This window comes from Phascolarctos cinereus, unplaced genomic scaffold (genome assembly GCF_003287225.1).
Source record: "Phascolarctos cinereus isolate Bilbo 61053 unplaced genomic scaffold, phaCin_HiC Scaffold_5;HRSCAF=322, whole genome shotgun sequence".
Lineage (NCBI taxonomy): Eukaryota > Metazoa > Chordata > Mammalia > Diprotodontia > Phascolarctidae > Phascolarctos > Phascolarctos cinereus.
Genome location: NW_027555958.1, coordinates 70,897,520 through 70,907,455, shown reverse-complemented (window position 1 = coordinate 70,907,455; position 9,936 = coordinate 70,897,520).

Sequence of the window (9,936 nt, the reverse complement as noted above, 5' to 3'; positions counted from 1 at the left end):
GCTAATAGGGGAGACAATATATGAACAACTGGGTGTATAAATAATGCTTTTAGAGTAGATGAATGCAATCTGAAAAAAATGAGACATTAAAAGTTGGAGGAGCCAGGAAAGAAGAAGAGAAAATGGGATTTGAATTAAGTCCTGAAGGCAGCAGAGAAGATAAAAGCTAAGTGAAGATTGAGAACATTGCAGACATAGGGCACAACCAATGCAAGAGCACAGAGACATTTTGTGTTCGGCATGCTTTAAATTTATAAAGCATTTTCCATTCTGTATTCTCATTCAAATAACTTTGTGAAGTGAGTACTAGATGTATTGTTATTTTTATTTTATAGAAGATAAAGGAAAACTGTAGAAAGTGAGTCTCTGTGAGGTTAGATGACTTGCCCAGGTGCTGTTTGTGTCTTGCAACATCTTGCGTTGCAAATAGGCCAATATAGCTAGATCATAGAGTCTATGGAAATGAATTAGGTGTAAGATTGCTAGAAAGGTAGACACTTGGTTCCAAAAGAGCTTTATAGTTCATCCTTGAGGCACTAGAGTGCCAGGGGAATTTTTTGAAAACAAGAGGGAGGGGAGGGTGTCATGGTGAGAGGAGAATCCTGACTAATAAGAGTGGAGGGTGGAAGTCAGTCAACCAACAAGTATCTATAAAGCATTATTAGGTACCAGGCACTGTGCTGAATGCTAGAGATACAAAGAAAGGTAAAAGCAAAGTCCTGGCTATTCAAGGTGCTCACATTCTAATGAGACTACATGTAAATAACTAGAGAGACACAAAATAAATACAGTATAAATGAAAGGTGAGCTCAGGAAGGGACAAGGAGGAAAGGGAGCCGCATGAGCTTCCTGCCGAAGAATGAGATTTGAGCTGAGTCTTAGAGAAAGCCAGAAAATGAATGTTGTGAGGTGAGCAGAAGAATATGACATCAAATGGAAAGAAAAATAGGATCACTAAACATTTCAATTTAAGTCATAGATATGAGGCTCTCCAGGAAATGGAGGGAACTATACCATCAGAGGAAGAAACAGCTGCTTGTCCTCCAAGGAATGATGCTATGAATTCATAGTGTGGCCTAATGAGAGATCATTCAATAAGAATCAGATAAAGGAAATAATCATTGGTGTTTCAGGCCTCCCTGATGAGGTACATTGAGGCAACTACTTATTGACCTAAAATAGGGAAAGGGGGAGTGGTAGTGGTGAGAGGGAAATGTACTGAGAATGAGGAGTTTGGGAAACATCAAAAACTTTGCAAAATTACTTGCTGAGGGGAATTGAATTACTATACCTCAAGATATTTTTAAGTCTTCCTTGACCCACCTTAGCCAAGCTTACTTTTCTCTAGGCCCCATGGTAACATGGACCATGAAAAGATCAAGAAAGTGGATGGCACTAGGAGAAAATGAGACCTTTCACCATCCTAGTTGCCATCTTTTGTAAGCTCTTCTTTTTATTAATATCCTTCCTAAAAGTCATCATCAAAACTGAATGCAATACTTTGGATGCCACCTTCTTATTCCTAGAACCTGACACCATCTTGATGCAATCCAAGACTTCATTAACTTTTTGGGCTGCCTTATCACACTACTCACTCGTATAGAGATTTCACTCCACCAAAATCCCCAGAAGACCATTTTTTAAAATAAATTGACATCTAACCATGCCTCTCTAACTTTGTACTTGTAATATTGACTTTTTAAACAAAATTTATTCCAGTCCACTCTCTACTCAGTTGCCAAAGTGAACTTCCTAAAGTTCAACTCTGGAAATGTTAATACCTTAAACCTAATAAACATCAGTGCCTCCCTATTGCCTTTAGGATCAAGTTTAAATCTTCTTTGGGGCATTTTAAACCCTTCAAAACTTGACCCATTCCCACCTTTTCAGTCTTCTTACCCTTTATTGACCTCCATGTACTATGGAATCCAGCAGCATTAGCCTTCTGGTCCTTCTTTACATAGCATACTTCATCTCCTGGCTGTCCATTTTCACTAGTTTTGTCCCATGCCCATAATGCTCTCTCTGTTCAAATTAATTTCCTTGGCTTCCTTCAAGACTCAGCTCAAATACCATCCTCCACAGGCAGACATTCACAGACCCCCTCTACCTCTCCTCTACTAGTTTTTCCCTCTGAGATTAACTCCCAACTATAATGTATACATCTTGTTATTTGCATTGTGTCTCTTTTATTAAGAAATCTGCTACTTGAGAGTAGAGGCCATATTTTTGTATTTTCTTAACAATCTCAACCATTAATATAGGTCCTGGCCCATAGTAGGTCCTTAGTAGATACTCATTGACTGACTAACTAGATAGACACCAAGGTCCCTTCCAGCTCTAGAGTCACGATCCTACAATCTAGAATCCAGCTATTTCTTTTAGCTCTTTGTCATATGAAAATCTGATAAGCACGCAATCTATGCTTTTATCAAAAATTGCTCCTAGGGCACAGCCAAAATGGCAGAGTAGAGAAGCATTCAGCTGAACTCTCCCAACATTCCCCTCCAAACTACTTTAAAATAATGCCTCAAATTGAATTCTGAAGTGGTAGAGCAAAACAAAACAAATGAACAACAACAACAAAAAAAAAAACATTCTTCCAGCCCAAATCAACTTAGGAGGTCAGAGAGATCTCTAAATGGGTATGGAGGCTGATGCTTGAGTCCATGTGGATGAAACACCAGTGGTTGGACCACGTACTGGAGACAGAAGCAGGAACAGCTTCAGAACTTCTCAAGCCAGATAGTAAGGAGACCTGGAAAGTAGTAAGAAAGAGATTACAAGGGACCCCTGTGCTAGCACTGGATGGAGGACCAGATGTTGTACAGTAACTCCATTACCTATACCCACATCTGGATCATAGTCCAAAAGCAGAGGGGAGCACTTTCAGTAAATAGGAATCAGAATCCCTGTGAGATAGTATTGCTTCTGATCATCAAGGATCAGGAACCCTGAGGAATAGTATCACTTCCAGTCCCAAGGGAGTGGAGGCCCTAAAGAGCAGTACTGATTGTAATCCTAAGTATTCAGGGGCCTTTCCTGGGAAAGAATGGAGTGTAGACCAGGATAACAGTGACCACTTCCCTCTCCAGATCATACAATCTGGAAGCACCAAAAACTTCTAAAACCCCCAAACTGGCTCTGAAAACAGAAGTGTAAAAAGCCTGAAGTATGAGACAGTGCCACTTACACACACACACACACACTGACACACACAGACATACACACACACACACACACACACACACACACACACACACACACGGAACAGAGGCCAAACTTTAACATAAAGTTCAAAATCAGTACCTTGTATTCTTAGTTGGGGCAGACAAAGTGAACTTATTTTGTGTAAACCACTCAAATTCTAAATATAATGTTTTCCCATTTACTATCCTTATAGACCTGGAAGTTAATGAGGGATTAAGATGAAACTTTGAATGTTGAACACATTAAGGAGCATAAACAAGTAAATGTATTTTATATGGACTTGGCTGTAATTGCTTTGTTGTGCTTTTTCTTCCATCAATATAATAGAACTTTTTTTTGTGGACTTGGGGACTGAAATGAGAAAGAAGTGGAAAATTACATGCATATATTAAGCAGATTCCAATCATCTTAACACAATAAGTACAGGCTATTACTGGAATATATCTGTTTTCCAGAAGTTCTATCCAGATAAATTTGGGGAAGCTTGTTCCCAGCTGGCTGTGGGGTGATGTATGTTTTGACCACTCCAACTCTAAAAAAAATCTACCAAGTTATAGAAGTGTTGTGATCAGTGTCCATGAAGCCAATACAAATACCCAGGAATTCCTGGATGTTTAAAATATTTAAGTATATTAACATAATTCATGGTGGCAGGATTCAATTAACTCCAATTCAACTGAACAAACACTTATTAATCATTTGCTGATTGTGGACAGAAAGTGTGACTGAAGTCATAGGGGTAGGAAAACACAGGACACCTACAGAAAGTATACCTGTGCTAGTTGCTAGAGAAACACAAAGTTTAAAAAGAGCAGGGCTCCTGTGATAAAGAATCTAGTCTAGCGGGAGATATGATTATATCATATAGAGATATAGATGCATAGACAAATTTTTATAATACCAAATGATATATTTTAACTGCAGACAGTAAGAGAGGGGAAACAAATTGATGCTATCTAAGGAGGGGGAGGGAGATTGAAGCATAAAGCACCATCCATGAAGATGAGTTCCTACAGGAATCAGCATTTGAATCACAGAATCAGAGAATTGGAAGCCACCTCAGCAATCATTTTGTTTAACTTACATATGAACAGAAATCCTCTTTACAACAAGGGATCATTCAGGCTAAATTTATAGATTTCTAGTAATTGGAAACTCATTGAGCTGGGTTGTATAGAGTAAGTAAAATTTTAACATGTAGAAAAGAGGAAGAGAAAAGTCATCCAAAGCATAGGGGAAAGTGTGACTATTATCATAGAGGAAGGAAAACACAGGACATTCAGGGAGTATAACAGTTTTCTCTGTTTGGCATTTAAAGGTCTTTACAACGTGACTCCGCATTAGCTTTCCAGCATTAGCATATATATATTACTCACCTTGATATATTCTACCATCTATACTCAAACCTTTTTTCCTGGTCTTCACACAATGTCCTCTTATCCCCATGACATAGGCTGTCTTTCATTACTCATACCTGGAGCACACTCCTTCCTCAGTGCACACTACCTTTTAGAATGCCTAGAATTCTTCAAAGCTCAGCTCAAATGCTATCTTCTGCATGAGATCTTTCTGAATTTCCCCCCTTCCCCCAGATGCTTGTATTTTCCCAGAGACATTACCTTGTATTTATTTTCTATATACTTATATGCGTACATGTTATTTCCTCTAATAGATTGTAACCTCTTTGAGACCAGGGACTGATACATTTTTGTCGTATCTTTAGCACCTAGCAAATTATATTGCATGTAGTAATACATGGGTGCTTTTTCATTGATTGGTTTATTGAGTGTAGAGAACAAATAAGAGAATTGCATAGAGAGGTTGGATAGATTGATTTTGGAGATCGTTGAATGCCAAGCCAAGGATTTTGAACTTGAATGGCAAAAGGAAGGCAGTAAGAGCTTTTAATCGAGGGAAATGGTAATGAGAGTGGGTGGGGAGAATCTAGAGAATGAAGGAAAATGGAGGTTGAATATAAAACCTTGAGGAAGTTTGGAAATGATTAATCATATTTTGATCCCTCCCTACCTTTTTTCCCATGTACTCTTTTCTTATTATTTTTGTTCAGTTATGTCTGACTCTTCAGGACCCTTTTGGGGAGTTTTCTTGGAAAAAATATTGGAAAGGTTTGTCATTTCCTTGTCCAGCTCATCTTACAGATGAGAAAACTGAGGCAAACAGGGTTAAATGACTTGCTCAGGGTCACATAGCTAGTGTCTGGGGCCAGATTCAAACTCACATTTTCCTGATTGCAGGCCTGGTGGGGTATCCACTGTGCCACCTAGCTGCCCCACTCTCCTCTACACTCTATGATTAATTCAATTACACTGACCTACTTGCTATTCCTCACACCTAAGAGTCCATCTCCCAAACCATTGCACTTGCATTGGCTGTCCTTCACACCTTGAATGTCCTCCCTCCTTATCTCTGACTCCTAGCTTCCTTAACTTCCTTAAAGACTCAACTCAGATCCCACATTCTGTAGGATGTCTTTCCCTGCCCTCCACCTTGAGTCTCTGCTTTAAGAATTCCTTCCATTCTCAATACACATATCTTGCATGTACATAGTTATTTGCATGTTGTCTCCCCCATTATAAGGCAAGGTCCTTTTGATCAATGACTATGTTCTGGTTTGGTTTGATTTGCTTTGCATTCTTAGACATTAGCACAGTGCTCGTCACATAGCTAATACAGTTTTCTCTTCCATATCACTACTTTCTCCATCATGATATATCATGGATTGGCATAAGAAATTAAATAGGAATTTGGGGGGAGTGTTGTGGAAGCTACAGATGACACACAAAGGCAAGCAGATGGCACAGAAAAAGTTTAGAAACTCATAAAATGCACAAAATATATGTATAGTATATTATGTATACATATTATGATATTTGTAATATCAACATATTTTGTCTTTTAATGTCATAATAATTCAGACTTCTTTTCTGGTACAAAAAGAAGACCAATAATTTTACATAAATTTTCCAGATATCTGGAATCCCCCTCCTCTAACCCCCAGGATGTGGAATGGATCATTGTACTTCATAAAGGCTTATTGATCAACTGCTTTAATATCCACAGAGGTTCTAGATGCACTGTTCTAGATGCTGGGGATACAAAGACAAAAGTGAAATGAGAGGTAGGTTATGTCTCCAACAGGTTGGGGGAGTAAGTTTACATATTTGTTATACTTTTTGAAGTAAATATTTCTTTGTCAAAGCTATTATGACTATCAGTGGCTAAATGGAACTTGAGTACAGAGGAGCACTCCCTGTAATCGAGGGAATACAATTGGTGGCACCTGGAATCATTTGCAGAGAGCCTAGATGATTCCAATAATTCCCCTTTAAAGGGTACCACAGGACCTTTGGGGAGTGGCAAAATCTAAAGCATCTGGCTGTTAGGCAGTGGGAATTAGGTTGGTCTGATTTAGGAGGAGGGGAAAAGGACTACTAGCTGGTGGAATCTGGAAAGGCTTCATGTAGGATGTGGCAACTGAGCTGAGGTTTGGAGGAAACTAGGAATTCCAAAAGGTGGAAGTGAGGATGCAGGGTATTCTAGGAATGGAGAACAGTCATGTAAAGGCACAGGGATAGAAGCAAGAAGAGGTGTCAGTAAATACTTATTAAGCACCTACTATATTCTAAGCACTGTGCCATGTTCTGGGGATACAAAGAAAGGCAAAAGACAGCCTTGGCCACCCAGGACTTCATAATCTAGTGAGACAGACAGCACATACTAAGTACAAGGCACTTCAAAGTTTGTTAGAAAGGCAGGAAAAAAGTCAGAAATTTATGGTGTTTTTGAAGCCAAGGGATGATAAAGCATCCCAAAAGACTGAATTGACCAAAATATAAAATCCTGCAGAAAAGGTAAGAATTGTAAAAAAAAAAAAAAAAAATCCCAGGATTTGGTGATTAGCAACCTCAGGGAGAGGAATTTTAGTCCAGGGGTTGGAATGGAAGACAGATTACAAAAGAGCAAGCAAATAGTAGGTTGTGAAGAACAACATCCACTGAAAATAGACAGATTTTCAGGAATTTGTCTGGAGGGGGAGAAAGAGATGTAATAGTAGTAGTAGTTGTGTGTGAGAAAGAGATATACACACATGGGTCTATGTTTCAAAGGCTTTTTTGTTTGTTTTTAGGAGCAGGCAGATCTGAGTTAATTTGTTTATGAATGCAAAGGAATCAGTATAGATGATGAACTTGAAGATGAATTTGAAAATGAAATTTATTCCTTGAGCAAGTTCCTGGAAGATACAGAACATGATGTGTTCAAGGAAACAAATGAAGGAATTAACCTTAGAAAGGAGTAAAAAAAAAACCCTCTTCCTCCCAGCTTGGACAGTAAAAACTTCTGAAGCTTGGAGGAGATACATGGAAGTAATTTCTAATGGATGGCTTCAATCCAGCTTCTGATATATACTGTCTGTGTGACTCTGGGTAAGTCTCCATGTTCTATCCATATTTTAGGCACCTTTCTTCTCCATATTCTAGGCATCTTTCTAAAGCTACAAATTTCAGAAAAGATCCCTAGTGACACTGACAAAGGAAGTTTCCACACCTTGGAGTCCCCTATACAAATAAAATCACAGGCCCAATCTTTAACCCCAGTATCAATACAGAAAGTATTCTAACATTTAAAAAAAATTCTTCCATTCAAATCCCCATCAGGATTCTCCATTTATTTATTTTCCCTCATATAATCATAAGGAGTTGTATTGAATTTTCCAGTTTTATTTTCCCCCACTTCTCACTATTTCATAAAATTCTTTCTATATTGGTTTGTATTCAGGTTTGCACATCTTAATTGCTTTAGTTTTCTGTTTTATTAATGTGCCCCATTTTATTTATTCATTCCTGAATTCTTAGACATTTAAATGGCTTTTGGTTTATTTTTTTGTTGGTGTTGGTGTGGTGGTGGGGTTTTTGTTTTATAATTACACATAATGTCATCATGGACATCTTTGATGAGATATTTCTTTTTTTTTTTTATTTCTGAAAATAGCCTCAGAGTATATTGCTAACTATGGAATTATTAGTTACAGAGTATGGTTATTTTTGTAAACTTCACTACATACTTCCAAATATTATATTCTAAAAATGGTCTATAGGTCTGCAGTAAGTCTACCTTTTCATCTACCGTATGAAGAACATTGTTTCATTGCTTTTTATTATGTTTTTTGCCAGTTCAATGATTTCAAGATAGTATCTCCAACTCTTTTAGCTTAAATCCACTTAGTAGTGAATTAAGCACTTTTTAAAAAAAATTAAAAACACATTATCATTCCTCTTTTAAACAAAATTGTCCATTCTTATATTATCCTTTCACCATTTATCCATTATTGATTTGCAGTTTCTACTGTGATCTTTTAATAGTTCCTTACACATTTTAAGTTCAAGTTTATAATCATCATATTAGTCATAAATATTTTCCCAATTTGCTATTTTCATTATTTAACTGTATTGCTTTTGTTGTATGGACTTTAAAATTTTAACAGAGCCAGAATATATATATCTTATACAACAATTCCTTCCATTTGTTGAGTGGGGAAAAAATCTTCCCTGAACAACTAAACTAAATAATTCATTCCATTTTCTTTAATCCTTTCTAGTGTTTTTAAATTCTCTCTCCTCCAATTGGATTTCAGTAATACATGTGGTGTAAGATGTGGGTGCAATGTCCTTCCTGCCATATTAAGAAACAGTTTTCTTAAGCTTAAAATTTATTTATAAATTTTATTTTAAGATAAAGATAATAAAACAATGTTCATAGGAAAGCATGTCTATGACCATCTCTCTGAAGCAAGGTTCCTTCTAAAATAATTGAGAATGGTTTGACGTATAGGGGTAGGGATGGGGATGGGTTGGATAAGAGGTGTCTGATGCATCTTTAGGCAGGCCATCCACATGACTCTAATTGATCCCACATACATGCACTGAGGTTGAATTGCCTGCCCAGAAAGTAATTTTCTTCTGCTTCAGGGGATACTGATCCTAGAATGTGATTTATTGTGACATGGAAGGGATCTTGGTTCTTGAAGGCTAGCTAAGCTTTACCATACTTAAAACACTGAGTTCAAATCCAACATGTGTCTGTTGTCCAAAGATCAACTTAGATATGTTTGGAGAGTCTCATGATCACAGTACTGGCCAACAGGTGATGTATTTATTTTTGTTTGTTTGGTCTTGGTTTTTTGGCTACAACAACTCATAAAGATGGTTGGCTAAGACACAGAGCAGGTGAAGAATATCTTAATGAAATGAGTACCCCCTCCCATCAAAAAAAAAAAAGAGAAATTACAGGTCTCTGAGGAGTTGAAATAAATGGAACTTATGCATGGTGCTCTTTATTCATCTATGGCTCACCTATATTGTTTCATCTCTCAGGAAGCAGATTTAAAGTAGGACTGTCATGATACAACCTAGATAAAGCCCATAGAATGCCACTTTCTTGAGTAAAGTGTTTTTTGCTTTGTTATTTTTTTTTTTTGTATTCCTATCACCAAGCACAGGGCCTGACAAAACATGAGCTTGATAAATTCAAAACCCTTCATGATCTGAATCCAACCTACTACCTTTTTAGACTAATTTCACATGACTCTCTCATGCAGTCTACACTCCAACCAAGGGGGTCCTATTATCTGTTCCTGGAATTTTGGCCTTTCATTTCCAGCCTACGTGCTTTTGCATTAGTTATTTGCTATGCCTTGGAATGATCTTC